We start from the raw sequence: 7,964 nt of genomic DNA, 5'->3' as shown, positions 1-7,964 counted from the left end.
GCAGGAACCTTTACAGAAGATTCAACCTGATAATGCACCACCACAGTTGGTTCGCAAATCTTCTAGGCCTCATAAGCCTTCACAAAGGTATCCTCCTTCAAACTATTTTTTGTTGATTGATGAAGCTGAACCTAATTTTTTTCAAGAAGCTTGTAAAGTTGAGCACAATAAAGAATGGAAGAAAGCAATGGAAGAAGAAATGAACTCTTTGCAGGAAAATAAAACTTGGGAGTTGGTAAACCTCTCAAAAGGTAGAAAGGCTCTACAAAACAAATGGGTTTAGAGGATTAAGCATGAAGGTGACGAAAAGAAGGAGAGGTATAAAGCAAGGCTGGTGGTGAAAGGTTTTACCCAAAAAGAAGGTATTGACTTCACTGAAATTTTCTCACCTGTTGTTAAAATGTCATCCATTAGAGTCATTCTTGGTCTAGTTGCTGCTTTAGACCTACAATGTGAACAATTAGATGTAAAAACTGCATTCCTTCATGGTGAATTGGAGGAATAAATTTATATAGAGCAGCCAGAAGGCTTCATAGAAAAAGGCAAAGAAGGCCTTGTTTGTAGGTTGAAGAAGAGTCTCTATGGGTTGAAACAGGCACCTCGACAATGGTACAAGAAATTTGATTCATTCATGTTGGAGCATGGTTTTCAGAGGTTGGAAGCTGACCATTGTGTCTATATCAAGAGGTATGATCAAAGAAAGTATATCATATTATTGTTATATGTGGATGACTTGTTGATTGTTGGGCATGATAAGAATAAGATCAATAGGTTGAAGAAAGATTTCGGTAGCAAATTTGCAATGAAGGATTTGGGACCAGCACAACAGATATTGGGCATGCAAATTATGCGTGACAGGAAAAACAAAAGGTTGTGGCTGTCACAAGAAAAATATATCAAGAAGGTGCTTGACATGTTTAATATGAAGGATTCCAACCTAGTTGGTACACCCCTTGCAGCCCACTTCAAGCTGAGTACTAAATTATGTCCTAGTAATGACAAAGAGAAAGAACAAATGAACAAGATTCCATATGCTTCAGCAGTTGGCAGTTTGATGTATGCCATGGTATGCACACGACCAGACATTGCATATTCAGTGGGAGTAGTTAGTAGGTTCCTTGCCAATCCAGGCAAACAACATTGGAAAGTAGTAAAATGGATTTTGAGGTATCTCAAGGGTACTAGTCATTATTGTTTATGTTTTGGTCATGATGAGACTATGCTTGAAGGATTTACAGATGCGGATATGGCTGGAGATATGGATACTAGAAAGTCCACTACAGATTATTTGTATACATTTGCAGGTGCAGTAGTATCTTAGGTGTCAAGGCTAGAAAGAATAGTAGCCCTCTCTACAACAGAAGTAGAGTACATAGCTGCAACAGAAGCTTGTAAAGAGATGTTGTGGATGCAACGATTCCTAGGAGAGATAGGAATAACGCAGTACAAGTATGTATTATATTGTGATAGTGAGAGTGCCATTCACTTGGCGAAAAACCCAACATTTCATTCAAAAACCAAGCACATTGACTTAAGGTACCATTGGATCCGGCATGTGTTGGAGGAATAACAGTTATCCTTGGAAAAGATCCATATAGATAGGAACCCTGCTGATATGCTCACTAAGATTCTACCACAAAATAAACATGAGTTATGTAGAGGCATGGTAGGACTCGGTGTGACTTGATGAGTCTTATTTGGCTTCAAGTGGGAGAATGTTAAGTGTGAAGCCAAATTCATGTAGGATTCCAGATCCTTGTACAACACCAATAGTTTCTAAAATCACATGCAGGATTTTGGATTCTTCTACACTGCCAATAGTTTCTAGATCTTTCTACACTGCCATTAGTTTCTAGATCATTCCAGATCTCCATCTGAATCACATACAAGATTCTAGATCCTTCTTCTGCCTCGATAAATTTGTAATTTCTCTGGCCAAGGAAAGAAATCCAAGGCTCAAGCCTGTTATGTAATGCAAAGTGATTTCTCTTCTCCAGTGATTGTTTTATCTATTCCGCTGTTTCTGACTGAGTAATCTTGTTTTTTCTCCATTTGTCTGTCTGAAATTATTCTTTGCTATTGCCGTCTAAGTCTCTGAGTATGAATCCACTGTGAGTTATGTATGCTCTAGTTTAACAAATAATTATACAAAATCAAATTTGGATGTGGATGTTTAATAAGCAATTGTAAGCAGATATTGATGAGAGGCTAGTGAGGCTTCAACTTCAAGGCACACTTGGCAAGCGGTTTTATGGCGATGGACTTGTAGGCAGGTGACTACATTCAAGTAGATGAATGGATTAACCACGGAATTGTCCATGGCATTTACTATTCACAGTCTGATAAAGCAAGGTATTATTCATAAGGGAGTTTTCACCGACACATAATAGAATGATTTCTTTGTCACTGAGCCTCTCTTAGAGTCCTACCTATTTCAAATGTGTATTCTACGATTTTCAGTTTGAGGAAAAATGTTGTTGGTAGGCTACAGAGGTAGGGAGGTGACTGTTTCGAAAGGGCATCCACAACACCCACACTTAATGGTTCAAGAAAGAATGCAAGCAAGGCTCTGATAAGGAATACCATGAGGAGGACACCCTGCCTCCCTTCAAGGTATTTTTAGTCAGTCTAGGGTTAGTAAGTCAATGTTATCAATCAATTGCTTGCTTCTTGTAATAATTTGGGTTACTTTATTTATAAAGATCATTGGGTAGATTTTTTTTTTAATAGTATATTTATAATACAATATGAACGGTAAATTTTGGGTTTTGTGAAATAATGAATTTAAGGGTCATAAAGTTATTTAGTTATTATGATTGTGTATTTTTGCATATTTAATTTCCAGGTAGTTTAATTTAGAAACAAAATAGGTTTTTTGAGGAAACAGGTAAAGCAATTTCAAGAAAGAATATGATTTTTTGTTATTTAAAATATGCATAAATAAATACAACACTTTGAAAAACCCTCAAAGACGCGGAAATTTTACAGATTAAACAACTTAAACTTAAGTTTTTAAAATTTATGTTAGATTTTGGTTAAAATTATACATAAAAAATCTAGTGAAAAAAACTATTTTACAGATTAAACAACTTAAACTTAAATTTTTAAAATTTTATGTTAGATTTTGGTTAAAATTATACATAAAAAATCTAGTGAAAAAAACTATTTTGTCTATAAATTAGACTTCACCTTTAGTTCCAAGAAATTTTAAAATAATAATAATAATAATTTATAAATAAATCATTACTATATTTATATTTTTAAATTTAATAAAATTGATAAATAACAAAAATAATAAAAAAATACACAAATAAAAAAATAGAAAACCAAATTATAGTGATTAGGCTCTATTACAATCACACTAATATAATTAATTAAATAAAAATTAATCATCTTCAAGTTCATGATTATAAAAACATTTATTCCTATAAAAATATTTACAATGAGTAAAATATAGTATAATAAAAAAAACACTAAAGGAAAAACATCAACAAAACATGTAGTGTAACTGTTATTGTACATTGTTATGTTTACTTGCCTAGATTTATTTTAAATTCAAATGTACCAAGTGTTGAGAAGAATAAGTATGGTACCTTGTAAACTATTATATTTTCACCTAGATGGGGGCGGGGAATTGAACCCGCGTCTATCAAAGACTTAATGGACTATATTTTTTTAAAGTTTATTTACAAAATATAACATTACAGTACAATATATATTTTCTATATTGTGTAAAATAATAGAACATTACATCTTCTATAAGTTTCAGATCTTAAAATTTAGCAAGAGCCTAGATTTTCAGAAGTAAAAAATCTACTCCTTAATCCGAGATCATAACAGGTCATTTACTCAATAAATCTACTTCTTAAACCAGATCATAATAAGTCATATACTGAATAAGTTTTAAAGTGCAATCTCACCGAACAAAACTTACCATTAAACCACATATCACCGTATAAAACAACGCAACCTGGCGCCAAACTCGGGCACGATGAGTTAAACAAGCAGAGGCAAATACACTGGACTGAATAATAAGCATGCTCATTTGACTCAGCGCATGACAGAGAACCAATGGGCGCTAAACTAATACGGAAGGCTATTAATTTAATGTGGAAAATTTAGGAGGGTTAACTGAAAGGATAAATTTAATATATAGATGATTAAACTGGGTTAATGGAAACTTAAAAGACCGCAAGGCAGAGAGATGGAACCATGCATGTGTATCGAGAGCTGTAGTTTAGTATATATTAAGTTTTGGAAACAATTTCCAACACTTCTTGACCCAATGCCCACCGATATTGTAGTGTGTGCAAAAGTTCTTTTGAGCTTCTCTTGGCTCACATGTCTTTAACCTTGGATGAAATTTTCTCTTTTCGGTCTCAATTCCGTTAGACATAAACATCTTCTTGATGATTACTCTCCTTTCATCAAACTTATCTACATAATGGTTGGATTAAAGGAAAAAGGTGCATGGAAACACATTCCTCAACATGTTATTCAAATCAGGATTTTGTTTTCTATTATGAAAAGCATTTGAATTAACAGGATAGTTATACCTCTTTTTTTTGTCCTTTGGCTTACGCTTCTTGCGTGAGGAACTTACATGGAAAAAAGAACTTAGCTTTATTTCTTCTTCAACTTGTTCATATCTCTTTGGAGATGTTTTGCACTTCAAGTCCTCCTTATTCTTGAGGAACCAAGCAGGTACCAATTCTGGATGCAAATCCCAACATCTTGCCTCCTCATGTCCTCTTTTATGGCAAAGGAACACGATACCCATGAGCTATCACTAGAAGACCATTCTTCTTTTGCAACATAGCCTAAGCCTTCATATTTAGGCCTCTCATTTTCCTCAATTGGATTTTTAATGCCTTGATGGTTCACTCCAAGGCCTCCTCCCTTGTCACCCATCTTGGTCAAGAGCTTGGATCCAATGCCTTTACTATGTTTTTCAAAGGCTGCAAATGAATTTACATAAACACTTTCATGTAAAGAAGAAGCATGTAAATGCTTACCATTTGCCTCATCTTTTGATTGACATACAAAGATGTTTTCAAACTCTCTTTTGATTTTGGATGTGTCCTCTTGGACTCTTTGTCTCTCTTCTTTCAGCTCCTTGAATTTGGGTGCTAATAAAACCTCATCCTCCACATCACGTGGACAAAAGGTACAAACTTGTCCATCTACCATCTTTGAGGGGCTTTCTACACTAGCATTTTGCATAAGAGTTGTAGAAAAACATGAAGATTGTGGAGAAGATGGTGGTTTATCACCATTCTTGTTACCTTCTTCCCTTGGAGAACATTCTCCTCTTGGAGGTCTAGAGCTTTCACCTTGCAATTTGGTATTCCTCTCTTCATAGAGGATTTTCACTATTCTGCAATGTCTAAGAAAGTATTTCTAAAAGCCTTCACATCCTCTGACATTCTTGTAGGATTTCCTCCTTAGGACATGCGTTTCTTGAAGCTTCTACTGCAACTTGAGGTAGGACTAGTGTTAGAGATTGTAACAATATTTTTCTCCTTTCCAAAACCTTCTTCTCGCTTGAGCTTCAAAACACATTCACTTGAAAACAACACTCAATTCCTCCTTGCACAAAGCAAACTAGTGCTCTGATACCAAATTGACCTAAATTTGGAATATTAGTTTTCTATGCTAAGATCCTCATTATAATACAAAAATGTGATTGAGGTTTGTACTCCAAAATAGCAAGTAAAAACATGAGCTGTTATGTGTGTTTTCTTAAGTTAATTTCATGGAAAACTTTTAACACGAAATCAAACACTGAATGGAAGCATGCATCAATCATTAATACACCAGCCATTGTTAAACGAGTTCACCCCTCCTGGGCTACATCTCCTTGGATTAGCTCTAATGACATGACCCCTTCTCATTATGCTCAATGTCTAGAAAAAGAAGAGTACATAAAGTGTTAAAATGGAATGGTTAGTTTCTCCTTCAAAGAAGCAGCTTCTGCAAGCATGATCACTCCATACACATGTTAACCTACAATCAAACATGTAAAATTTCAGCAAAAATATGCATCTTACACCAAGACCCCATACTCCAACTTCAAAGAGCATCAACAGTACCACTATCCACTTGAAGTACATAAACAAGTATCTTCTCCAAAACACATATAGAGAAAAGAGGAATAAAAGCTACAACATTGATGTAATGATTGTTGCAGAAATCACATGGGGGCTAGAAAACTCCTGCAAGGTCATCTCCATCTTAAAACTCCTCCATAAACTGATTCAACACTCTAGTTGACCATGGCACCCATAGACTTCAATCTGAAAGTATCATATCTAAAAGTGCTCATTTGATTATGAAACCTACTCCAATGAGTCCAGAATGTTCAAAAATGGCTACCTAGCCTCTTTTTGCATCGAATTTGGTCAAAAACTTGAGAAGTTATGACCTCTCCTAGTTTCTCCACTATTCGCTCTACAATTTGCACAAAATCTGACATCATCCTACAAATTTTCCCCATTTTCTGCTAACAGAGCGACAAATTCACCATATTTCAGGCAGATTTGTAGGATCGTTAATTTTTCCGTCAAGGCCTTAAAACCAAAATCTTGGTCATATGGGGACTGTGCACCCAGGGGCTAGCGCCTAGTGCTGGCCCCCTCCCTTCGGTTATCACAGTATTTGTTTGTAGGACATGTTCACTTGTGGATGCTTGGTCTGGTGGTTAGGCGGTGGCGGTGAACTTGCGGTCACAACAAACAATTAATCGCTGGCGGTTTCGGTGTTCACATGGGGGGCGGTTAAGTTTGCTTGACCCCCAACCTTAGCAGTGTTAGTTTTTAACATTAACCTGCATCCATAGTAGGTTAAGAAACATAGTTTGAGTGTATTAGTAAGTCATTGGCCTATGCTGTGGGAGGTCACAAGGTCGAGCCCGACCTCTGTCCTGTTCGCCATACAAAATTTTGAATGCCATTATGAGGACATGTGGCAGCCTTCGGCTTAGCCACGTGTCACCTCCTCATTGTCCCAAACAAAAACACATGGACCAATAGGACAATGCCAACCCAACATAATATTTGGAGAATATTCCAAGAATATTCTATTCTCCACCTAGGCGGTACGGATGCCTAGTCAACATCCATGTCAGCCATCTGCAAATTTTTTACCTATTTGACAAAGTGAACAAATCACATTTTTGGGAGCATACGGTGTCCGTTTCGCAAGAAACAAGTTGCACCAGATTCAAGACGGTGAGATCTATGTGATTTTTTAGGTTCCAAACCATTCTAACAACTTTGATTTTTTGGAATTTTTTGAGCTCCTAATCAAATTCTCTTTTGGTTTTACCTTTTGTTGCAGTCTTTCAATGTTCCTTCAACTCAAAACATTCTTCTTCCATATTTCTCTTGAAGACAAACTCAATCAATCTAATTCTATTGCAAGCTTTGTTTCCTCCTCCAAAGAGTGTAACTACTTTGGTTTCTCCTCAATTCCCAAGACAAAACGTTTGCTCTGATACCACATTGATGCAAGAAAATTCAACTTTCTTGCAAATTTGCCTTATTTAAATCACACATGTTTTTCCATGCTTGTCCCAACTATTAGTTGGGTTTTATTTCCATCACCAAGACCGATTACTCAATCTATTCCACTTTTAGTGGATCTTCTATACTCCAATGCATACCTAAGTGTGTGTTTTCTATCACATGCATCCAATTTGGCATTTACAATGCTCACATCAGCAGAGTGGACCTCATATTCCAGAACATTCCAAATCCAATACTTTTACCACACTTTGTATAATCTTTGGACCAATTTGAATTTGCCTATCCACATCACTTACTCTCACGCTCCTATTTTTTTACCTTGATACCTCCTTCTCCTCGCACAAACCTGCCTTCAAGTTCTCTACAATCTCTTTGCGGCAAATGATTTCTAAAATTTCGGAATGTCATTCCTTCATAGAAATTTCCATCTCATCTGAT

This window comes from Pinus tabuliformis, chromosome 6 (genome assembly GCF_031772625.1).
Source record: "Pinus tabuliformis cultivar Carrire ecotype Pingquan chromosome 6, CPIR1, whole genome shotgun sequence".
Taxonomy (NCBI): domain Eukaryota; kingdom Viridiplantae; phylum Streptophyta; class Pinopsida; order Pinales; family Pinaceae; genus Pinus; species Pinus tabuliformis.
Note: the sequence above shows the minus strand (reverse complement) of the source record.